Here is a 25,192-nt window from a genome sequence, read left to right as displayed (position 1 = left end):
GTAGCATGCTCACAACTTACTGACCCTAACCTGTACGCCTTTGGAAACCGGAGCACCTGGAAGTCATGGGGAGAATGTACAAACTCCTTATAGACGGTGGTGGGAATTGAACCCCGATTTTACAGCTGGCTCTCTAAAGCGTTACGCTAACTGCTACACTAGTGTGTGGTCCTCGCATGGCCCTCAGCAAGGAGGGGAGGTCTCATCATTTGGATGGCATTTGCGAGAAACAGCACAGTAACCGGCTCTTCCAACCCAACAAGTTCGCGTCACCCCAATTACACCCCGTGACCAACTAACCCATAATCCAAACGCCTTTCGAATGTGGGAGGAAACCGGACACCCTGAGGAATATCCACACCATCCCAGGGAGAACACACAATTTCTACCCAGACTGTGGTGGAAATTAAATCCTGGTCCCTGGAACCGTAAAGCTTTACACTATCTGATACGCTCCTGTTTTCATTAAGCTGAGCTACCTTCTTAAATTCCAAATTATTATTGGACGACAGTGGCGGGTTCTGAACACAATTCTCTGGGTCTCCTGTCCAGACCTCTGGGTTAGAATTCCAGGAACCACTTACCATCAGCTCAACCACGAATAAACTGAAAGATGTAACAAAGCTTCTGAGTGGAGAGGCTTGCTGCTACTGATATTTGTAAGTGGTAACACGTGTTGTAAGAGAGGTTGGACAAAATTGAGTTGAGTATGCATTATGATCAGAGATTAAGGGAGCTAGGGCTTTACTCTCTGGAGAGAAGGAGGATGAGAGGAGACATGATAGAGGTGTACAAGATATTAAGAGGAATAGACAGAGTGGACAGCCAGCGCCTCTTCCCCAGGGCACCACTGCTCAATACAAGAGGACATGGCTTTAAGGTAAGGGGTGGGAAGTTCAAGGGGGATATTAGAGGAAGGTTTTTTACTCAGAGAGTGGTTGGTGCGTGGAATGCACTGCCTGAGTCAGTGGTGGAGGCAGATACACTAGTGAAATTTAAGAGACTACTAGACAGGTATATGGAGGAATTTAAGGTGGGGGGTTATATAGGAGGCAGGGTTTAAGGGTCGGCACAATATTGTGGGCCGAAGGGCCTGTACTGAGCTGTACTATTCCATGTTCTATGTTTTCTCTGGAGCGGCGGAGGCTGAAGGGAGCTATGATAGAGGTTATAAGGTTATGGGAGGCATAGATAGAATACACAGAAAATAACTTTCTCATGGGATTGAGATGTCTAATGCCAGAGGAATGCATTTAAGGTTAGAGGGGATAATTCCAAAGGAGAAATGAGGGGCAAGTTGTTTTGTGCAGACAGTGGTGGGCACCTGAAATGTGTGGCAATAGAGGCAGGTTCATTAGGGACCTTTAAGAGGTGTTCAGTGAATGTGAGAAAAATGGAAGGATATGGCATTGTGTAGGGAGAAGAGATTAGTTTAGCTGGTCGATGAATTATTAATTTAGTTGTGGGCCAAAGGGCCTGTACTGTGCTGTTCTATGTTCTATGTCCTGTGGGTGGCAATGAGATTAGTTAGTGGACTTTTGCCAGTTAGTTGCTCTGAGCGGATTCTTGTCCTCTGGGTCCACACCGTTCTGCTGAACACCAGACAATCCATTGGCAAATCCTTGGGAATCTCAGAGAATGATCAATGAACCTTCAGACTACGGGCAAAAAAAAATCCTACAGATAAGAGAAGTCATAAAGTAATGGAATGCTGCATACTATCTGCTCATGTAGCCTCCGCCCACTCGAAACAGATACTCCCGACTTCCTCTAAAGCCCTTTGAACGCCTTCATTACCCCAAGCATTATCTCCTAGGTATGTGGTCCTGAGTGAACACAATCATAGTCATGAGACACTACAGCTCAGAAACTGGCCCTTTGGCCCATCTACTTTATGCTGTACCGTTAGTCTGCCTAGCTTCATCGACCCACACCTGGGCCATATTTCTCCATACCCCTCTCTTCCATGTACCGATCTAAACTTCATTTAAATGTCGCAATTGAGCCTACATCCATCACTTCCGCTGGCCCGACTCTGGAACTACCCTCTGTGTGAAGAAGAACCCCTTCAGGTTCTGCTTAATTATTTAAACCTTTCACTCTTAACCTATGGCCTCTAGTTCTAGTCTGAATAGGAAAGTTTTAACTATCAGTTGACACTGAGCTGGTTGCCGCTATTACAGGAAGGATGTGGAGGGCTTGGAAGGGTGCAAAGCTGGGTGGGACTGGGGCAGTATAATGCTCTGCAGCAGCAGGGCAGTGGTGAGTCCAAGCGGATGGAAACAAGCCCTTTGGCCCAACTTGTCCATACTGTGTTGCCCAGCGAACTAGTCCCATTTGGTCCATAACCTCTCCTATCCATGGACTTATCTGGATGTCTTTTAAACACTGCTAATAGTTCTGCATCAGCCACTACTTAGTCAAAGAGTAACAGAACACTACAGCACAGAGACAAGCCCTTCAGCCCATCTAGTCTGTGCTGAACCTTTAATCTTCCTGGTCTCATCGATCTGCACTGGGACCATAACCCTCCATACCACTCCCACCCATGTGCCCATCCAAACTTCTCTGAAATACAACCCACATCCAACACTTCCACAGGCAGCTCGTTCTTCACTCTCACCACCCTCTGAGTGAAGACCTTCACCCTCATGTTCCTCTTAAACATTTCACCTTTCACCCGTAACCCATGACTTCTAGTTCTAGTCTCATCCAATCTCTGTGGAAAAGACCTACATGTATTTATCCTATCCATACCCCTCAAAATGCTGCATTCCTCTATCAAAGTTCAAAGTTCAGAAGTTCAAAGTAAACTTTATTATCAAATTACATATATGTCACCATATACAACGGCAAAATTCATTTTCTTGTGATTTCTTCTTCATCAGATCTATAGAATAGTAACTACAACAGCATCAGTGCCAGAGTGTAGAAAATGCAAAGAGAGGAAGCAATAATATACATAGATAAAACATAAATATCAAGAACATGAGGTGAAAAGTCCTTGAAAGGGAGTGGGAACATTTCAAAAATGGGGCAAGTAAAGTTGAGTGAAGTTGTCCACTTTGGTTTAAGATGATGGTTGAGGGGTAATAACTGTTCCTAAGCCTGGTGGTGCGAGTCCTGAGCTCTTGTATATTCTTCCTGACTGCAGCAGTGAGACGAGAACATGTCCTGGGTGGTGGGGGTCCCTGATGATGGATGCTGCTTTCCCATGACAGCGTTTCATGTGGATGTGCTCATAGTGGGGAATTCTGTAGAATTTCCGTACAAGGACATTGGTGTTTCCGTACCAGGCTCTGATGCAGAGTCAGAATCAGGTTTATTATCACCAACATACGTCGAGAAATTTGTTAACTTAGTAGCAGCAGTTCAATGTAGTACATGATAATATAGAAAGTAAAAATAAACAAGTAAATTAGTTACAGTAATTATATGTATATATGTATATTGAATAGATTAAAAATAGTGCAAAAACAGAAAGAATATATATAAAAAATAAATGAGGCAGTGTTCATGGGTTCAATGTCCATTTAGGAATCGGACGGCAGAGGGGAAGAAGTTATTCCTGAATTTCTGAATGTGTGCCTTCAGGCTTCTGTACCTCCTACCTGATGGTAACAGTGAGAAGAGAGCATGTTCTGGGTGATGAGGTCCTTAATAACGTATGTGCCTTTCTGAGGATCCTCCTTGAAGATGTCTTGGATACTACGGAGACTAGTACCCAAGAAGAAGCTGACTAATTTTACAACTTTATGTAGCTTCTTTCAGTCCTGTGCAGTAGCCCCCCCACCCCCCATACCAGACAGTGATGCACCCTGTCAGAATGCTCTCCACGGTATGTCTATAAGTGTTTTTGAGTGTTTTCGGTGACAAACCAAATCTCTTCAAACTCTAGGTGAAATATAGCCACAAACAAGAGAAGATCAGCAGATGCTGGAAATCCAAGCAACACTGACAAAAGGCTGCAGGAATTTCACAGGCCAGGCAGCATCTATGGAAAAGAGTACAGTCGATGTTTCAGGCCAAGCACTGCTGAAGGGTCTCGGCCTGAAATGTTGACTGTACCCTTTTCCGTAGATGGTGCCTGCCCTGCTGAGTTCCTCCTGCACTTCGTGTGTGATGAAATATAGCCACTGACTTGCCTTCTTTAATATGTTGGGACCAGGTTAGATCCTCACTGAACTTGAAACTGCTCACTCTCTCCATTGCTGATCCCTCTATGAAGATTGGTTCGTGTCTTTCCCTTCCTGAAATCCAGTCAGCTTTTTTGTCTTACTGACATTAAGTGCAAAGTTGTTGCTGTGACACCACTCAACTAGCTGGTGTATTTCGCCCCTCATCTCCGTCTGCGATTCTACCAACAATGGTTGTGTCATCAGCAAATTTATAGATGCCATTTGAACTTTACCTGGCCAGTCAATATATTCTCCAGCACACATCTATAGAAGTTTGTCAAAGTTTTGAATATCATGCAGAATCTGTATAAGCTCCTAAGGAATTAAAAGTGCTACTGTGCTTTCTTTGTAATTGCTTGCACTTATGTGCTGGGTCAGGACAAGTCCTCTGAATTAATAACACCTAGGAATATAAAGTGGCTGACCCTCTCCACCTCTGATCCCCTGATGAGGACTGGCTCGTGGACCTTAAGTTTCCTTTTCCTGAAGTTAATAATCAGCTCCTTGGTCTTACTGACGTTGAGTAAGAGATTGTTATGAGACCACTCAGCTGGATTTTCATTCTCCCTCCTGATTGATCACCACCTTTTATTTGGCCAATGACAGTGGGTATCATCAGCAAACTGAATATGACACTGGAGCTGTGCTCAGTCTCACAGTCATAAACATAGGACTGGAGGCTAAGCACACATCCTTACGATGCTCCTGTACTGATGGAGATTGTGGAGAAAATATCATGGCCAATCCAAGCTGACTGGGGTCTACAAGTGAGGAAATCCAAGATCCAATTACACAAGGAAGTATTAAGGCCATGGTCTTGGAGTTTAATGATTGGTTTTGAGGGAACGATAGTATTGAATGCTGGGCTGTACTTGATAAAGAGCATCCTGATGTTTGCATCTATGGTGTCTGAATGTTCCAGGGGTGAGTGAAGAGCCAATGAGATGGCATCTGCTGTAGACCTGTTGCTCTGGGAGACAAACAGGAGAGGATCAGGCTGGAGTTGATACGTTTCGTCACCATCCTCTCAAAACACTTCATCACTGTGGATGTAAGTGCTACAGGACAATAGCATTGAGACAGCACCATGCTCTTCCTGGGCACTGGTATAATTGAAGCAGGTGGGTGCCTCAGACTGTCAAAGCGAGAGGTTAAAGATCTCAGTGAACACTCCGACCAGCTGATCATCTCAAGTCTTTCGTACTTGGCCGGGTACCCTTCTGGGCCGGATGCTTTTGGTGGCTCACCTTCCTGCGTGTCATCTTCGGAGACTGAAATGGTCGGATCATCGGGGCATGTGGGAATTTGTGATGGCGCCTCCATGTTTTGACAGTCCAAGCAAGCCCGACTGGAAGTGAAGCTCTACCGTCTCCCATGTCGCTTGATTTTGGAACAAATTTCTGCAGCCACAGAACATCACTGATGCTCACTGATGCCATCTTGATTTACGGTTCAGGGAATAAAACTCAAAGTTCAAAGTAAATGATCAAATTACATGTACGCCACCACATACAACCCTGAGATTAATTTTCTTGCAGGCACACACGGTAAATCCGAGAAACACAATAGAATCAATGAAGGACTGCACCGGGCAGGATGGTCACCTTTCCCTATAACTCAGCTCTTCAAGTTTTGGCAACAGCCTTGTAAATTTTCTCTGTACTCTTTCAGTCTTATTGACATCGTTCCTGTAGATAGGTGACTGGAACTGCAAACAAAACTCCCGGTTAGGCCACAACAACATCATAGCATCCCGACTCCTGTACTCAATACTTTGTTGTTGACTGCTGGCCCATCGTTCCAAATACGAACCACCGTCTGCGGAGAAGCTGTACCTGATATCCCTTTTAAATCTCCTGCCTCTGATCTTAAAACGATGCCCTCTTATTTTTAGCAGCCCCTCACAGGGAGAAAGACTGTGTAGAGCCAAGATCCCCCCACCCAAACCTATCCTGTCTGCCTGTGTTTGAACCATCCCCCTCTCTTCTTGCTACGACTATTGGGTGGCAAGTCTTGGGCCCTGAGCCACCAGGTTCATGAACAGTCGTTGCCTTATTACCATCGGCCCCCTGGACCAGTGTGGGTAACTTCACTCGCCTCGGTGTCAAACTGACTCCACAGCCTGTAGACTCACTTTAACGGACTCTACCTTTGTGATGCACGGTTTTCCATGGGTTCTTTTGCATCCTTTATGTTTCTGTGGGCGCCTGCGAGAAAATGAATCTCAAGGTTGTATATGGTATACGTACTTCGATGATAAATTTACTTTGAACTTTGAACTTTCTGTGCCCCTCATGATCTCATATACCTCGATGGGGTATATACCTCAGCAGACTGAGGCATGCAAAGTTCGCTGTCCCCGTTCTAACAACTTTCTACAGGAGCAACTTCGAGATTGTCCTGCCTGGCTGCGCCACTGTGCAATGTGGAAGCTGCAAGGTATCGGACAGCAGGACCCTACAGAGGACAGTAAAAACCACAGGGAGGATCGCCGGGGTCTCCCTCCCCACTATTTGTACATGAATACCCTCCCTCCACCGAGGTCTTGTCACTAGGATAGCAGCGAGTGGTTTACCATCTCCCTGTGCCGTGCACTACTTGCATTTTGAATTATGTTTTATTAACGTAATTGTGGTAGTAGTTTGGCTTATGTTGTGAGTGTGATATAAGTTTTGTGGGCACACCGTGGTCCACAGGAGCATTATTTAATTTGGCAGTGTATATATTTGGTTGTACAGATAACAATTGTACAATTGAACTTGTACAAGGTTACCCCCCTCAATCTCCTAGCAAAGTATAAAGGGGACTCCAGCACTTAAGGTCAACTTGAACTTTCAAAAGCCATTTGATAAGATACCACACCTAATATTTACAATTATGGCTCAGAGGATTAGCAGATAGGAATCAGCGTGGATGGAGAATTCGTTAAAGATAAACAAATGGATCTTTTCTGATTGGCAGGCTGCTGTTACTTACAGCAGCAATAAGAATTAGTGCAGGCACATGCCAATTTACTATCTATGTTAATGATGGATATGTCATTACTGAGAAAGCCCAGTGGGAAGGTAAACTGTGAGGATATTCTGTATGGGTAGCCTCCATCCTGATAACATGAACATTCGTAGCTCTAGGACCTCAGCACTGAAATGACTCCACAGCCTCTAGACTCTCTTCAGGTTCAAGGTTATTGTCAACTGACTCTACCTATATAGCCCCAAACAAAACAACGCTCCTCTGGACCATGGTGCACCCACAGAACATATATAGTGGATTCTGGTTAATCGGGACAGTCGCTTATTTGGGGCAACTCTTAAAGAACAAGAACAAATCTAGAAAATTGCCCGGATCCCCTTTGTTTATCTGGGACACTATTCCATTTAATTGGGTCAGGTGACTGTTGCTGAACAGTTTCCAATTAGCATCAGTCGCGTGTGCTTGTGTGGCCATTGGACTACACCGTGCTTAGAGAGAACAGTTTTTAATAGCATCAGTTGTGTGTGTTTGTGTTCAAAAAGCAGTGATTTTTGTCACTGATTGTTGCTGAGAAATTAGTAATAAGACGATTCAGAACGGTTTTGCTCACTGTGGTTTCAAGCATTCAGGCTTGGAGATGCCAGAAATGGCTGTAAGTGAAACTGAAATAATTTCACTATCTCAGCAAGTTAGAAATTGTGAAGAATTTGAAGCTATGGACAATCATCATGAATGTGGCAATGAGAATAAAGATTTGAAGGATGCAATCATTGAATGAAGGCAGTCCATTATATTGCTCTTTAGACATGTCTTATCTTTTTCCTGTTGTAATCTGTGGCCCTCATCCCAGCTGCTGTTGGGAGGCCTGTGTATAACTGCCATCAGGGTCCTTTTACCTTTGTAGTTTCTGAACTCAACCCATAAGGATTCAACATCTTCCAATCCTATGTCACATCTTTCTACTGATCTGATTGCATTCTTTACCAGCTTAGCCACACCACCCCCTCGACCTACCTTCCTATCCCTCCGATACAAAGTGTAACCGTGGACATTCAGCTCCCAACTACAACCATCCTTCAGCCACGATTCAGTGATGGCCACATCATACCTGACAACCTGTAATAATGCAACAAGATCTTATTTCTTATACTCCGTGCATTGAGATATAACACTTTGAGTACTGTATTTACTACCCTTTTTGATTCTGTATCCCTAATGCACTGATACTCACCCTGCTGGCTGCAATTATGTCCCATCATCTGTCTGTCCTTCCTGACTGTCTGACTGCAAGCTGTCTTTGCTTTTTTCCTTCCTATCCTAAGTCCTTTCACTCTGGTTCCCACTCCCAAGTCAAATTAGTTTAAACCCTCCCCAACAGCTCTAACAAACCCGCCCGTGAGGATATTGGTCCCTCTCGAGTTCAGGTGTAATGTGTCACCTTTGAGCAGGTCTCACCTTCCCCAGGAGAGATCCCAATGATCCAAGAACCCGAAGCCCTGCCCCCAGCACCAGCTTCTCAGCCCTGCCGGAGGATGAGAGGCAACTCCGTAGACATGTACAAGATGATAAGGGGCGTAGATTGAGTGGACAGCCAATGCCCTTTTCCAGGGCAGAATTGACTAATATAAGAAGGCATAATTTTAAGGTGCTTGCAGGAAAGTATTGGGGGTATTTTTTTTTACACAGAGAGTGGTCAGTGTATGGAACACGCTGCCCGGGGTGGGGGTAGAGACAGATACATTAGGGGCATTTGAGAGACTCTTTTATAAGATGCAGCCAGAGCCATCACAGACACAATCCTGCTCGCCATCGAGAGGTGTCGTTTTAAGAAGGCAGCTTTCATCATTAAGGACCCTCACTATCTGGGACATGGCCTCTTCTTATTACTGCCATCAGGGACGAGGTACAGGAGAGCCACTCTCAATGCTTTAGGAACATCTTCTGCTGCTCTGTCACCAGAGTTCTGAACAGTCCATGAAACCTGCCTCACTGTTCCTCTATCTGTCTAACTGTTCATCTGTTTACTTAGTTATCTATTTATCTATATATTGTTCTGTCTATCTCAAAGTCCAAAGGCCAAAGTAAATTTGCTATCGAAGTAAGTATATGTCACCATATACTACCATAAGCTTCATTTTCTTGCAGGCATTCACAATAGAAGGGAGAAGTACAATAGAATAAATGAAAAACTACACACGACTGACAACCAATGTGCAAAATGAGACAAATTCTGCAAATAAAAACCACAAATAATAATAATAATTATAGCAAAATAAGTAAATAAATAAATAATTCTGAGAACATGATTTGTTGAGTCCACGGGTTGTGGAATCAGTTCAGTGTTTGGGTGAGTGAAGTTATCCAGTCTGGTTCAGGAGCCTGAGGGTTGTAGGGTAATAACTGCTCCGGAAGCTGGTAGCATTGACCCCAAGGCTCTGTACCGCTTGCCTGATGGTAGCAGTGGGAAGAGAGCATGGCCCGGATGGTGGGGTCCCGGATGATGAAGTCCACTAACTTCCCCTGACGGTAGCAGTGGGAAGAGAGCATGGCCCGGATGGTGGGTGCTGCTTTCCTGTGACAGGGATCATTGTAGATGTGCTCAATGGTAAAACACAGAAACGTAGAAACCCTACAGCACAATACAAAGTTGTGCCGAACATGTCCTTACCTCTGAAATTACTAAGCTTACCTATAGCCTATTTTACTAAGCTCCATGTATCTATCTAAAAGCCTCTTAAAAGACCCTATCATGTCTGCCTCCACCACCATTGCCGGCAGCCCATTCCACGCACTCCCCACTCTCTGAGTAAACAACTTACCCCTGACATCTCTGTACCTACTCCCCAGCACCTTAAACCTGTGTCCACTTGTGGCAGCCATTTCAGCCCTGGGAAAAAGCCTCTGACTATCCACACAATCAATGCCTCTCATCATCTTATACACCTGTATCAGGTCACCGCTCATCCTCCGTCACTGTGGTGAACTACATATACCTGTCTGGACTGCTCCTGTGACTCCTCCCACAGACCCCTGCTGACTGCTCCTGTGGCTCCTCCCACAGACCCCTGTATAAAGGAGATTGAGGCCTGAGCCCGGCCTCATTCTCCAGGATGTAGTGTTGTTCATTCTTCCAGTCAATAAAAGCCGATATCTCGCTTCTTACGTCTCAGAGTGAGTTATTGATGGTGCATCAACTCCAAGGAGAAAAGGCCGAGTTCACTCAACCTATTCTCATAAGGCTTGCTCGTGAGGTGACCAGACCCCACTTGGAGTACAGTGCTCAGTTCTGGTCGCCTCACTACAGGAAGGACCCTGGTCAGACTCCTATTTAGCTGCAGCATTACCTCTCGGCTCCTAAATTCCATTCCGCAGTTGATGAAGGGTGGGGCTTTTCCTGTGATGCACTAGGCTGCATCTACTACGCTCTGTAGGTTTTTCCATTCCTGGACACTGGAGTTCCCATACCCGGCCAAGCTGCAACCTGTCAGGATACTCCCCACTGTCCGTCTATGGAAATATGTCAAATTTTTAGACGCACAAACATGCACAAACTTCCAAGAAAGCAAAGGAACCATTGTGCCTCCTTTGTAATGACATATGTTATTTATATTTCTATCTATCTATCTATCTATCTATTTAGTTACTTGTATGTTTGTAACTCATGGTAATTTTAATGTTGCTGCAAAACAGCAAATTTCATGACAGGTCAGTGATAATAAACCTTTTCCAAGGGTAAGTTTCACAACTTCCCCCGTACTAATGGCCACTGCTTCCAGAATCCCTGGTAGTCACTGCTTTCAAGAGTGTTTGTGCTGTGTGTTCCCTTGGACACTAACAAACTGATTTGAGGTCAAATTTGGATTTTAGCGATTCAGGGAAACAATGAGCAAGTGTCTGGGTGTAATTGGAGAGGAGCGTAGTTGTTAATCTGCTGATTAAAGACCATTTTACTCTGCGAGGGGCCATTAACAGGGTTGGGAGTCCCTCTACCAGACGGAGTACAGCTCTGTAAAAGAAGGGAGACTGTGTAAAGGACTTTCCAACTCCACTCGAGGATCAGCGGAGTCCCAACGGATCTGAAGGAGTTCTGCTGGATTAACAAGGTCTGTGATCAGAGGATGGCACTTTAGAGTCAGATTTAGATTTATTAATCACATGTACATGGATACGCATTGTGAAATGCATCGTTTGCGTTAACAACCAACACAACCTAAGGATGTGCTGGGAGCAGACCTCAAGTGCTGTCACACATTACAGGTCCGTAACGTTCAGCAGAACAAAACAACAGCAGTGAAGCAGAGGTGGGAGACGACTGTTTCTCAATGTTTTGAATTTGATGCAATCGGGGATAAGATTCAAATGCAATGATGAAAAGGGAATTAGATCAGCAATTGCCCAAGTTGTATGCTGTAGATATTAGAGCAGAGAGTCTGATTTAAGGAGAGCTCTTTGAAAAAGTTAGCACAGGTGTGTTTGTCTGCATGTCTCACTTCTTCATCCCTGGCATTGATCAAAACCCCCTCACGGGGAGTCTAGGACAAGAGGGGACAGATGAGGAGGAATTTATTGAGCCAGAAAGTGGTGAATCTGTGGAATTCATTGCCACAGACGGCAGTGGAGGCCAAGTCATTGGGTATATTTAAAGTGGAGGTTGACATGTTCTTGATTAGTCAGGGCGTCAAAGGTTACGGGCAAAAGGCAAGAGGATGTGGTTGAGAGGGATCATAAATCAGCCACAATGGAATGGCAGACCAGACTCGATGGGCTGAATGGCCTAATTCTGCTCATATGTCATGGTCTGAATGGGGGAGAGTGGGTGAGTTATGGCGGGATATGGGTAAAATGGTACATTAAACTGGTGTTTTAGGAAATGTTTGGTGAAAGGTGGAAGGAGCAGTTGAGGGGGATCTTCTTACCCAGAGGGAGGTGCCAGTGTGGAACGAGCTGCACACCACTGTTGTAACATGAGGTTATTTGAGTTACTGTCCCCTTCCTGTCAGCTTGAACCAGTCTGGCCGTTCTCCTCTGACCTCTCTCAATAGCAAGCCATTTTCTCCCACAGAACTGCCAGTCACTGGATTTTTTTTTTATTTTTTGCACCATTTTGTGTCTGAGAAAACCAGGAACTCTGCAGTCTGGAGATAGTCAAACCACCCCATCTGGGACCAACAATCAATCCATGGTCAAAGTCACTTAGATCACATTTCCTCCCATTCTGATGTTTGATCTGAACAACAACTGAACCTCTTGACCGTGTCCGCATGCTTTGATGCATTGAGTTGCTGCCACGTGATTGGCTGATTGCAGTAATGAGCAGGTGTATCTAATAAAGTGCTACTGAGCGTATGTTTGCTTCCGGGCTCATTGCCTCTAGCAGATGTTCTTTATGTTGGGATGAGCTGTACCCATGATGGAAATGGTTGACTCAATCTCTCTCTGTTGCTGTGTTCATGGGTCTGCAGACCAGACAGTGAAGCAGTCCGAATGCTCCCCACTGTATACCTGTAGACATTTGTCAGAGTCTTCGATGACATACTCGTTTGGTGTAGCTCGTTCATGTTGTACCAAACTTTTAACCAACTCTAAGACCCATCTAACACTCCCTTCCCATGTTCCCCTCCATTTCTCTATCATCTATGTTCCTAATGTATTTGCCTCCACTGTTACCCCTGACAGTGCATTCCACACACTCACCAGTCTCTGTGTAAAAACTTACCTCTGACATTCCTCCAATCAGCTTAACATTATGCCTCCTCATATTAACCGTTTCTGCTCTGGGAAGAAGACTCTGGCTATCCACTCTATATATGCCTCTTATCATCATTTTTATCCATATCAAGTCACCTCTCATCCTCCTTCAATGCAAAGAGATAAGACATATCCCGCTCAACCTGTTCTCCTAGGATGTACTCTCTAATCCAGATATCATCCTCTTAAACCACCTTATGGCACTTAAACTCAATCTTGGTGATAGTGTAATGGGAACTCACTCAAATGAGTTGGGCGATTCGTTCAACTGAACACAGAGTCCATTCACACTCACCGGAATAAGGCTATTAGGGTCCTTGAAAAGACTGTGGGCTACAATCACAGACACGAGAGATTCTGCAGACGCTGGAAATCCAGAGCAGCACACACAAAATGCTGGAGGAACTCAGCAGGTCAGGCGGCATCTGTGGGGAGATATTAACAGTCGACATTTTGGGCTGAGACTTAATGAAGTCCTAAGCAAGGTTTTCAGCCTGAAATGTTGACTTTATTACCTTTCGTAGATGCTGCCTAACCTGCCAAGTTCCTCCCGCACTTTGCGTGTGAGGCTACAACCAATTCATGAACTGATTTTTATTAATTGATCAGCAATGACCAATCACACCCAGCGGACAAATATTTAACCTAGTTTGGTCATATCCCGCGCCCTGTTCTTTTGATTTGGTCGTGGTGAGTAATTTTGAGTTTGGTTCATCACTCTCTCGCTCTCTTAAACCACGACAGGTTGCCAGTGCTGATTAGCTGTGCAGGTAATTTGTGGGGCGTTCACAGAATCTGTGAGTGCAAAGTCCACCTCTAGTCCCGGACAGAATTCTCAGTTTTTTCACACTGACAAGCTGCTCTTTTGAAGGTAAGCCTCTCTCAGGACTGCGTTTCCCCACTGAATATTGAAGATCATATCACTTCATGAATTTCTAAAGACTGCTGGAAGTTAACAGCCGGATTCTGCAAAAGAGGATAACCAGAATTAACAGCTGATTATCAGGTTTAAAACTTCCTCTCTGGCTGATGTAGTAATTTAATTTGTGACATTATTGTCTCTGATATGTGTACTAAATCTGAGGTTTTATAAAGCATTGATCAGAATGTATTTGGAGTACTGTGAGCGATTTTGGTTCCCTTATGTGCTGGCATCGAGGCGAGTCCCCAGGAGGTTCACAAGATCTGTTCATAATCCTCAGAATGAGATCTGTTCAAGAGCCTAGTAACAGTGGAATAGAAGCTATCCTTCAGCCTGGTGGTACGTGCTGTCAGGTTTTCGTATCTTCTGCCCGATGGGAGGGGGAGAAGAGTGAATGCCCGGGGTGGAGTATTGTGTGCAGTTTCAGTCATCGTACTATGGGATGGATGTGGTTGCACTGGGGAAAGTGCAGAGGAGATTCATCAGGATGCTGCCTGGGCTGGAGGACTTTACTTGGAAGTGAGATAAGAGAGGCTGGGCTTGTGAATTAGGCTAAAAGGTGACATAATGGATATATTAAAATTATGGGGTGCATAGATAAGGTAGATGGTCAAATCATTTCCAAAACAAGAGGAAATACGTTTGAGGTGAGGACAAGGAGGTTTAAAGGGATCTGAGTTTTTTACACAGAGAGTTGCTGATACCTGGAACTCGCTGTCAGTGGAGATGGAACCATACATGATGTGTGTGGCATCTGTTAGTCTCGCGAGATCTGTGTCCTCTCCAGGGTGCAGGCCTGGGCGAGGTTGTATGGAAGACCGACAGTTGCCCATGCAGCGAGTCTCCCCTCTCCACGCCACCGATGTTGTCCAGGGGAAGGGCAAGGGCTGATACAGCTTGGCACCAGTGTTGTCGCAGGAGTTGCCAGAACGAGGTTGAAGATAACGTTGGACTGCCTTAGGGACTCCAGCTCCAGATTTGTCCTCAGGGTTTACTCCCGAAGCCTTTCCCATGAGCGGGTATGGCCGCAAGGCAGTGGAGGTTTGAAATCAGTTTTCCCTCTCTTAAATGGGCTGCCTTCCCAGGCTGACGAGCTCCATCCACCCGAAGCACTGGTTTTAAGGCACCAGGACCTGCCTTCACCCCTTCTCCTGTCAGTAGAAACAGTTCTGCCGGGCTTAGAGGCTAAGCCACACGAGAAGGCCAGGAGTTGGACTTGGTTGTCAGAGGCTATTTGAGGCACATGCCGTGAGGAGCACTTTTAGGTAGTGGGAGCTTGTCCCCACTACCACTCCTCGGCTTGACAACCTTGGAACCCATACATGATAACTACTTTAAAAAGTATTTTGGCACAAGACCAATCAGTTTCATTATGGGCACAACACCCCCACCATTGAGGACGTCTTCAAAACGCAATGCCTCAAGAAGGCAGCGTCCATCATTAAGGACCTCACTATTCAGGACATGCCCTCTTCTTACTGCTACCAGCAGAGAGGAGGTACAGGAGCCTGAAGACGCACCCTTAACGTTTCAGTCCTGATGAAGGGTGTTGGCCTGAAATGCCGACTGTCCATTCCCTCCATAGACGCTGCCTGACCTGCTGAGTTCCTCCAGCGTTTTCTGTATGTTGCTCTGGACTTCCAGCATCTTCGGCTGGATAGTGAAAAATACTTGTTTTGCCTGCTATCTGGACAGGTCATTCCATACAGACGAACAATGAGGCATTACAAAGAATACAGAATGTCCAGTACGGCATTGCAGTTACAGAGAAAGTGCAGTGCAGGTAGACAAAATGCAAGGGAAATCAGATTTCATCTTTGAGTGTAAAAGAGGTCTGTCTGATAGCCTTATAACAGTGGGATAGAAGCTGTCCTTGAGCTGGCTGCTACATGCTGTCATATTTTTGTATTTTCTGCCCAGTGGGAGAGAGGAGAGGAGGGAACGTCCGGGGTTGGAGGGGGCTGATTATGCTGGCTGCCTTACTGAGGTTGAGAGAAGTGTAGACGGAGTCCAGTGGGGTGGAGGGTGGGGGCTGGTTTCTGCAATGTGTTGAGCTGTGTCCACAACTCTCTGCAGTTTCTTGGCCAGAGCAGTTGTCATAGCAAGCCATGATGCAACCGGATTGGATGCTTTTTATGTTGTATCTGTAAATATCGCTGAGGGTCATCGTGGGCTTGCCAAATTACCCTCGCGTTTTAAGAAGTAAAAGGTGTCGGTGTGTTTTCTTGGCTGTAGTGTGCACACAGCTGGACAGGACAAACACAGAACATAGGACATGGAACATGGAGCTTGGAACAGTACAGTACAATACAGTCCTTCAGTCCTCCATGTTGTACTAACCCTTTAACCTCTTCCACAATTAATCTAATTCTTCCCTCCCACATAGCCCATAACCCTGTATTTTTCTTACAATTATATGCCTATCTGACTCTTTTAAATGTATCACCTCTCCCACCACCCCTAACAGAATGTTCCAGGCACTCTCTTGACTACTAATGTCCCTCAAAACTTCCCTCCAATGAACATTGAAAAATCTGAACCTAATGATGGAATTAAACTCTGGACCCAAGCTGCATTAACAGAGGACTGACATTGTAATTTTATTTCACCAAAGCCTCTCCACAAACTAACAAAATTGTGTAGAGAGTTGAAATTTTGGGCGGTGGCAGGGAATATGGTGGTGTGGGGTCTGAAAGATTGGGCAAGGACAGCACAAAGTTCATGAACCAGACAGGTTTTTAATGGCAATCATTTTCAAGGATTACAAATTATATTCTCAGTTTTATTTACCTATCTATCTATCTACTCATATATTGGCACAGTTTGTCTTTTGTACATTGGTTTTTATCAGTCTTTCTGTGTAGTTTTTCATTGATTCTATTGTATTTCTTTGTTCTACTATGAAAATGTATCTCGGGGTAGTATATGGCGACATATATGAACTTTGATAATACATTTACTTTGAACTTCACAAGGCCAGGTTTTGTGTGAGTAACTGAGGGCCTGCTATGTTGCTGCCAGAATGGGTGGTGATGTTTGCGGGCTGCCCCCAGCACATCCTTTGTTTGTGTTGGTTGTTAATGCAAATGATACATTTCACAGCATGTTACAATATAAATGTGATACATAAACTTGAATCTGAATTTTAATTAGTTCCCACAATGGAGGTGCGAGGGACTTTGTTTATGTATAGTTTTTCAAAAATTCTATTGTATTTCTTTATTTTCCTGTAAATGACTGCAAGAAATGAATCTCAGGGTGGTAAATGGTGACATATACACACTTCGAGAATCTCTCTTCTCTCTCTTCGGTTATCAACATCCACTTCTTTAACGATGAGATCTTTGATGACTACACAGTCCTATCCTGGACTCACAAGCTCTATTGCAGGTGGGACATGTATATGTGGTAGTGATGGCAATCATGGCTGCATTTCTCCGGGCTCTGTTCTGCTGTCTTCTGGTTGTTCTTTCCATCTCCAGAATACAAACCCCGTCCCTACACAGCTGTCGCCAAGTGTTACGGTCAGCAGCAACATCCTCCAGGTCCTCGGGTCTGATCTTGCTCTTCCTTAAAGCATTCTTCATCTGATCCTTATAGCACTTCTCCGGCGCTCCAGCTGAGCGTCGACCGTGATGTAGCTGGCTGTGCAACACTCTGCGGGGTAGCCGACATGGGGGCATCCTTATCACGTGCCCCAGGCACTGCAACTGACAATAAGTGTACTTTGACATTGACTTTGCAACCGCTGGAATCTTGAGCAATAAACAATCTGCTGAAGGAACTCAACGGGTTGAGCAGCATTTGTGGTGGGAAAGTATTGTCGACACTTAGGGGTGAGCTGGTCACACATATCCCCACACACACTCACAGACGCTGCTCGAGGCAGTGAGTTCCGCCAGCGGATTGTTTGTTGATTTAAATCCTGCCACGAGCATCACTTAACTCTGTAACTCTGGGCCGACCCTGACCAGTTTTTATCAACGTACCGTCGAAAGCGTCCTATCCCGAGGCATCACGGCTTGGTCTAGCGACTGCTCTGCCCATTACTGCCAGAAACTGCTGAGAATAATGGACGCTGCTCAGCACGTCATGGAGCCCAGTCACCCCTCCATGGACACTATCTACACTTCTTACTGCCTTAGGAAAGGAGTTAGCATAATCAAGATTCCCACCCACTCCCAAACATCCTCTCCTCTCCCCCTCTCAATGGGCAGGAGATACAAAAGCCTGAAAGCACATACCACCAGGCTCAAGCTTTTGACCCATGATATCAGACAGCTTCTAGTGCTATAAGATGGACTCCTGACCTCACAGTCTACCTTGTTATAAACTTGCGCCTTATTGTCTACCTTCACTGCACATTCTCTGTCACTATAACACTTTATTGCTATTGGTTCCGGTGTGGTACTTCAGTGCACTGTTGTATTGTATGGATGGTCTGCAAAATAAAGTTTTAACATAGAACATAGAATAGTACAGCACAGTACAGGCCCTTCAGCCCACAATGTTGTGCTGATCCTTAAACCCTGCCTCCCATATAACACCCCACCTTAAATTCCTCCATATACCTGTCTAGTAGACTCTTAAGTTTCACTAGTGTATCTGTCTCCACCACTGACTCGGGCAGTGCATTCCACGCACCAACCACGCACCAAAGTTTATGACTGTACTTTGGTACTTCGACAATATCAAACCAATTCACTCCAGGGATTAGCAGCTCAACGGCTGTGACTCTAACCATGCCTCCATCCTGTACATGAGGGTGTGGATGGCAGAGACTGACTCAGTGATCTGAATCTTCTCAAATGACAGCAATCCTCTTGGACAGTCGTTAATTGTGCTTGCTTAGTATTAGGCCTAGTTGTTTCACCATCCGCATGGCCTGAATTCAGTAACTGCGAGGGAATGACCCCACCCATGTGGACATTCTTCCTCCCCCCACCGCCCTTCCATCAGGCAGAGGATGAAAAGCCTGGAAGGAAGGCCAGTACAGCAGTGTTGTTGTCAGCGTGACACTTTTCACCACCAGCAATCCAGGCTCCATTCCCGCTGCTGTCTGTTAGGAGTTTGTACGTCCTCCCCGTGACCGTGTGGGTTTCCTCCAGGTGCTCCGGTTTCCTCCCACACTCCAAAGGTGCACGGGCTAGGGTTAGTGAGATCTGGGCATGCTATATTGGTGCCAGAAATAAGACAACACTTGCGAGCTGCCCACAGCTCATCCTCGGACCATGTTGGCCGTTGATGTAAACAAAGCGTTTCACCGTATGTTTCGATGTGCATCTGGCAGATAAAGCTATTCCTCTAGTCTTCTTCTTCACCAGACTCACAAGCAGCTTCTACCTTGCTGTTAAAAGACTATTAAATAGTTCCCTAGTATGATAAGATAGCACGTCAAAATCTTGACCTCACAATCTACCTCGTTTTGCCCCTTGCACCTTATTGTCCACCAGCACTGCACTCTCTCTATAACTGGTACACTTTATCCTGCATTCTGTTGTTGTTTCACCTGTACTAGCTCAGTGCAGTGTGTAATGATCTGATCACTGTAGCTTTTCACTGTATCTTGGTACATGTGACAATAATAAACCGATTCCAATTCATGACTGCTGAGAAGGAAGGGAAGGGAGAAGTTAATTCCAGAACAAGTAATTCTTCTATCTGGAGGCAGAAGAGATGACAGTGTGCACTTGAAACAAACAGAGTCGTGACACAACCCTTTGGCCCAGCTCGTCCATACTGGCCAAGGTGTCTTCCTCAGCCAGCCCCAATTGCTGGCATTTGGCCCATATCCCTCTAAACCTTTCCTCTGCATGCAGAGCTTATTGTCATGTGCACAAGTAGAGTGAGGGACAGGTACAATGAAAAACTTGTTTCAGAATCATAGGTCCATAGGAGCAGACAACACACAGGGTACAGGATATGAACTAAATAGGACATAAATTGTATTGTAAATGTCATACTATTAAACTGGAATAAAATATGTGAAAAGCAGGGATTCTCCTGTAATATAATTTCCCAACACCTTCCCTAAACCTGTTGAGCAGTTGAGTGTCAGAACTAGGTTTCTTTTGGCCAGAGGTGCTGAATCCATGGGATTCATTGCCACGGACGGCAGTGGAGTCCAAGTCACAGGGTATATTTAAAGCGGAGGTTGATAGGTTCTTGATTAGTAAGGGTTACGAGGAGAAGACAGGAGAATGGGGTTAAGAGGGAGGATAAATCAGCCATGATGGAATGGTGGAGCAGACTTGATGGACCAAATGGGCTAATTCTGCTCCTGTATCTTGTAGTTTTATTTACAGTGACACACACTCAGTGACCAGTTTGTTATGTACAGGAGTGGTGTATGCTGCTGTAACCGGTCCACTTCGAGGTTTGATGTGTTGTGTATTCAGAAATGCCCTTCTAAGCACCAGTATCGCAACACGGGAGTTCCACTCTGACTTGGGTTCTCTGCGGGAATGGGACCCGCTCTCAGGGCCTCTGGACCAGTGCTTTTTGTTATCCCAAGGACACGGCCTGGAAGGTGGGCCTGCCTTCAGGGTTTCGGATTTTCGTGGCTGTGGGGAAGTGCTGATTCTAGGCCGGTGCCCCTGACTGAGGCGTCGCGGGAGAACACGGAACACCGGGAGCAGCGGGTTAGCTGCCGTGGGTCGTGTGCCCGGAGAGCAAACCCTTTTTGCTGCCGACTCTCTGGGCGCAGAGCTCGGAATAAGTGACACAATAGACTTTTAACATCGTAAATCAGCGAGTTGTTTGTTATGTCTCCCCTTTCTCTGTAAAACAGGGGCACCTCTTTTTTCCCTGTTAGGGAGAGAGAAAGCATATGGTATGTCAAATTATTGGATGAACGAGTAACTTTCAGGGTACTGCAAGTCTGTTTCCTTATTGATGCTTTGCTGCACGCTTGAGTGCTTAGTGGAGGGGGCTGGTGCTTTTTTGCTGGTGGGGGTGGGATCGTTGTTTTGCTGCTGCTTGTGTGTGGGAGTGGGAGTTGGGGGAAGGTTTTGGGGTTCTATCATTTTAACTGTCACTCATTCTTTGGGGCACTTCTCTGGTTTCATGGATGTTTGCGAGGAAAAAGCATTTCAGGATGTGTATTCTCTGACCTTGAACTTTGAAGTATATAATCAAAGATGGAAATAGAGCTGTTTCTGAAGATGCAAGCAAAGGAGGTTACTGTTTTGTGCCATTTTGACTTTGCTCCACCTTCACTTTCTGTCAGCTTGAACCAGTCTGGACGTTCTCCTCTGACCTATCTCATTAAGAAGGTTTTTTTAACACAAAAATTCTGCTTACCAGATTTTTTTCTTGTTTTTTGCACTCTCTTTGTAAACTGTAGAGACAGTTGTGTGTGAAATTCCCAGGAGATCAGCAGTTTCTGAGATACTCAAACCACCCCACCCGACACAAACAATCATTCCATGGTCAAAGTCACTTAGATCACATTTCCTCCCCATTCTGATGTTTGGTCTGAACAACAAATGAACCTCTTGACCATGTCTGCATGCTTTTATGAATTGAGTTGCTGCCACCTGATTGGCTGATTAGACATTTCCACTAACAAGCTGATGTATAGGGATAGCCACTGAGTGCATGTAGTGAATTATATTGTTTTTGTCAACTGAAGCTTTGGCAAGAGGCAAAGACGTGTTACTGAGCAACGGCATTGAATGAGATGGAGCTGAAACACATATTACTCATGGTGATACTGAGTAGCGAAGGGGGTTGAGGGGTTGGACAAACCTAAACAGGGTTTTGCATAAGTCAGGAGTACAAGGGTGTGTCAGTCAGTGCTAAAGGTACCGTGCGATGAGATGAGTCAGGAGCAGGGTTCAAAGATTTCTCTCTTACTGATGGTAGTTGATAAAATCTTGCACTTTCCTAATTCAAAAGTTTTTTATGACTCGTTTCTGTATGAGGTATGGTTGTAAACTATTGGCTCCTATTGCTACGTTTATAGCCCTCTTTCCCATAACCTGTGATAAATGACACCCTGCACGTTTGACCTTTGAACCCCTGTCATAACCAGGGATCAGAGAGGATGGCGGCTGCCCTGGTGCAGAGCAGAAACCCGGCTGAGCAAAATGATGACATGGACCTCGAACCGGGGCAAGAGGGTGGCCTCGTCCTTGCTAATGTGTCCACATCTGTTCTGGGAAGGTGGAGGATGCCCTTGGAGGGAATGAGTACATTTACCAGAAAGTTTACTACTGACATCTCCCCCATACTTTCCTCCAATCACCTTAAAATTATGCCCCTTGATTTTGCCATTTCCACCCTGAGAGAAAGTCTCTGGCTGTCCATTTTATCCATCCCTTTTATCATCTTGTACACCTCTGTTAAGTTAGCTCCCCTCGTCCTTCGCTCCAAAGAGAAAAGACATAGCCTGCTCAACCCATCTTCAGGCAGGAAAGACTACTGATCTAATGGGAGTAGTACAGATTAGTAGATGTTCATGGTGGGACGAAGAGCCTGTTTCTGTGCTGTATGGCTTAATGACTTTTTGACTCTGCTGACACCTATAGGGTATTCATACTCGTTAATCATAGAGCAATGCTAGCACGTACTGGGGTGGCAGTAAAGATACGCACTTCAAAAGGGTCGTTTAGATAGTCACATGAGCGTGAGGGAAATGGTAGGATATGGACAATGTGTAGGCATAAGGGATTAGTTTAGTTAGCCATTTGATTACTGATGTAATTGGTTCAGCACAACAGTGTGGGCCGAATGGCCTATTCCTGTGCTGTACTGCTTTATGTGCTCTGTCCTAATAGAGCATGGAAGCATGACCTTCGGTTCAACTCAGCCATGCTGACCATGGTGCACGCCAAGCTAGTCCCAGCTGCCCATGATTGGCTCAAATCTCTCTTACACCCCCCCCCCCACCGTCCATATTCCTATCAAAATGTCTTTTAAACATTATTATTGTGTCTGCCTCAATCACACCGCACCCTGCATGAAGATACCTGCAATTCAAGTTGACAGGGTTGTTATGAAGGCTGAGGGTGTGCTGCCCTCAGGAGAAGGGCATTGGAGGTCCATGAGGTCAGTTCTCATTGGGAAATCAGAGCTGGGAAGGATCAGCAACTGTAAGTTCCTCAGTGTTATCGTTTCGGAGAATGGGCCCAAGAAAGCACGGCACACCTCTACTTAGGAGTCCGCTAAGATTCTGCATGACATCCAAAACTTTGACAAACCTCTGTAGGTGTGTGGTGAAGAGTATATTGTCTGGTTGCTTCATGGTCTGGTATGGAAACATCAATGCCCTTCAACGGAAATTCCTGCAAAAAGTAGTGGATATGGCCCTGCCTGTCACAGGTAAAGCCCACCCCACCATTGAGCACATCTACATGACTGCTGTCACAGGAAAACAGCTCCCACCATCCAGAAACGCCCACTGTCCAGGCTCTCTTCTTGCTGCTGCCATCAGAGTGAAGGTACAGGTACCTCAGGACATACACTTCCAGGTTCAGGAACAGTTCTTACCCCTCAACCATCAGGCTCATGAATCAGAGGGGATAACTTCACTCACCCCATCACTGAACTGTTCCCACAAACTATGAGCAACACACATAGTTGTTACACTGTCGACGTTTTGGGCCGAGACCCTTCGTCAGTCCTGATGAAAGGTCTCGGCTCGAAACGTCTACTGTGTTTCTCCCTTTAGATGCTGCCTGGCCTGCTGTGTTCCACCAGCATTTTGTGTGTGTTGCTTAAATTTCCAGCATCTGCAGATTTCCTTGTGTTTGCTTTTGAAATCCACAAACTACGAGTTCACTTTCAAGGGCTCTTCATCTCATGTTCTTAATATTTGTTACTGATTTATTTATTGTTATTATTACCATTATTTCTTTTTTTTTCTTTCTTTTTCTATTTTCACATTGGTTGTTTGCTCGTCATGTTTAGGTGTGGTCATTCATTGAATCTATTGTGTTTTTTACAGCGAATGCCTGCAAGAATATAAATCCGAGGATTGTATATGATGACATATACTGTATATGCTTTGATAATAAATGTATTTTGAACTTCAATTACTCAGGGGAATTGAGTTGCAGCTCCATAATACTTTTGTTTGACCTCATAGAAACATAGAAAACCTATAGTATAATACAGGCCCTTTGGCCCACAAAGTTGTGTTGAACATGTCCCTACCTCAGAAATTACTAGACTTCCCCATAGCCCTCTATTTTTCTAATCTCCATGTACCTATCCAAAAGTCTCTTAAAAGACCCTATCGTATCCACCTCCACTACCGTTGCAGGCAGCCCATTCCATGCACTCACCACTCTCTGAGTAAAAAACTTACCCCTGACATCTCCTCTGTACCTACTCCCCAGCACCTTAAACCTGTGCCCTCTTGTGGCAGCCATTTCAGCCCTGGGGAAAGCCTCTGACTATCCACACAATCAATGCCTCTCATCATCTTATACACCTCTATCAGGTCACCTCTCATCCTCCGTCACTCCAAGGAGAAAAGGCCGAGTTCACTCAACCTGCTTTCCATAAGGCATGCTCCCCAATCCAGTCCTTGTAAATCTCCTCTGCACCCTTTCTATGGTTTCCACGTCCTTCCTGTAGAGAGGTGACCAGAACTGAGCACAGTACTCCAAGTGGGGTCTGACCAGGGTCCTATATAGTTGCAACATTACCTCTCGACTCCTAAATTCAATTCCACGATTGATGAAGGCCAATACACCAGACGCCTTCTTAACCCCAGAGTCAACCTGCGCAGCTGCTTTGAGCATCCTATGGACTCAGAACCCAAGATCCCTCTGATCCTCCACACTGCCAAGAGTCTTACCATTAATATTATATTCTGCCATCATATTTGACCTACCAAAATGAACAACTTCACACTTATCTGGGTTGAACTCCATCTGCCACTTCTCAACCCGGTTTTGCATCCTATCAATGTCCCGCTGTAACCTCTGACAGCCCTCCACACTATCCACAATGCTCTCAACCTTTGTGTCATCAGCAAACTTACTAACCCATCCCTCCACTTCCTCATCCAGGTCATTTATAAAAATCACAAAGAGTTGGGGACCCATAACAGATCCCTGAGGCACACCACTGGTCACCAGCCTCCATGCAGAATATGGCCTGTCTACAACCACTCTTTGCCTTCTGCGGGCAAGCCAGTTCTGGATCCACAAAGCAATGTCCCCTTGGATCCCATGCCTCCTTACTTTCTCAATAAGCCTTGCATAGGGTACCCTATCAAATGCCTTGCTAAAGTACATATACACTACATCTACTGCTCTTCCTTCATCAATGTGTTTAGTCACATCCTCAAAAAATTCAATCAGGCTTGTAAGGCACGAACTGCCCTTGACAAAGCCATGCTGACTATTTCTAATCATAT

The 25,192-nt window shown here is 45.3% G+C and overlaps 1 protein-coding gene across 2 annotated transcripts in view; it reads left to right on the top strand.

Moving 5' to 3' along the window:
• The first annotated feature begins 11,139 nt into the window (after positions 1–11,139).
• Positions 11,140–25,192, top strand: part of vil1 (villin 1) — an 87,851-nt gene continuing 73,798 nt past the window's right edge. The window contains exon 1 of one of the 2 annotated variants that reach the window (XM_073046252.1): positions 11,140–11,254. The gene's annotated coding sequence lies outside the window, so the exon portion shown is untranslated. Of the gene's footprint in view, positions 11,255–13,634; positions 13,771–25,192 lie in introns of those variants that run through there. The other variant, XM_073046251.1, reaches the window with a different exon arrangement.

Source organism: Hemitrygon akajei, chromosome 5 (assembly GCF_048418815.1).
Source record: "Hemitrygon akajei chromosome 5, sHemAka1.3, whole genome shotgun sequence".
NCBI lineage: Eukaryota > Metazoa > Chordata > Chondrichthyes > Myliobatiformes > Dasyatidae > Hemitrygon > Hemitrygon akajei.
The sequence above is the reverse complement of the archived record's forward strand: the minus strand, read 5'-3'. Positions and strand labels throughout refer to the sequence as shown.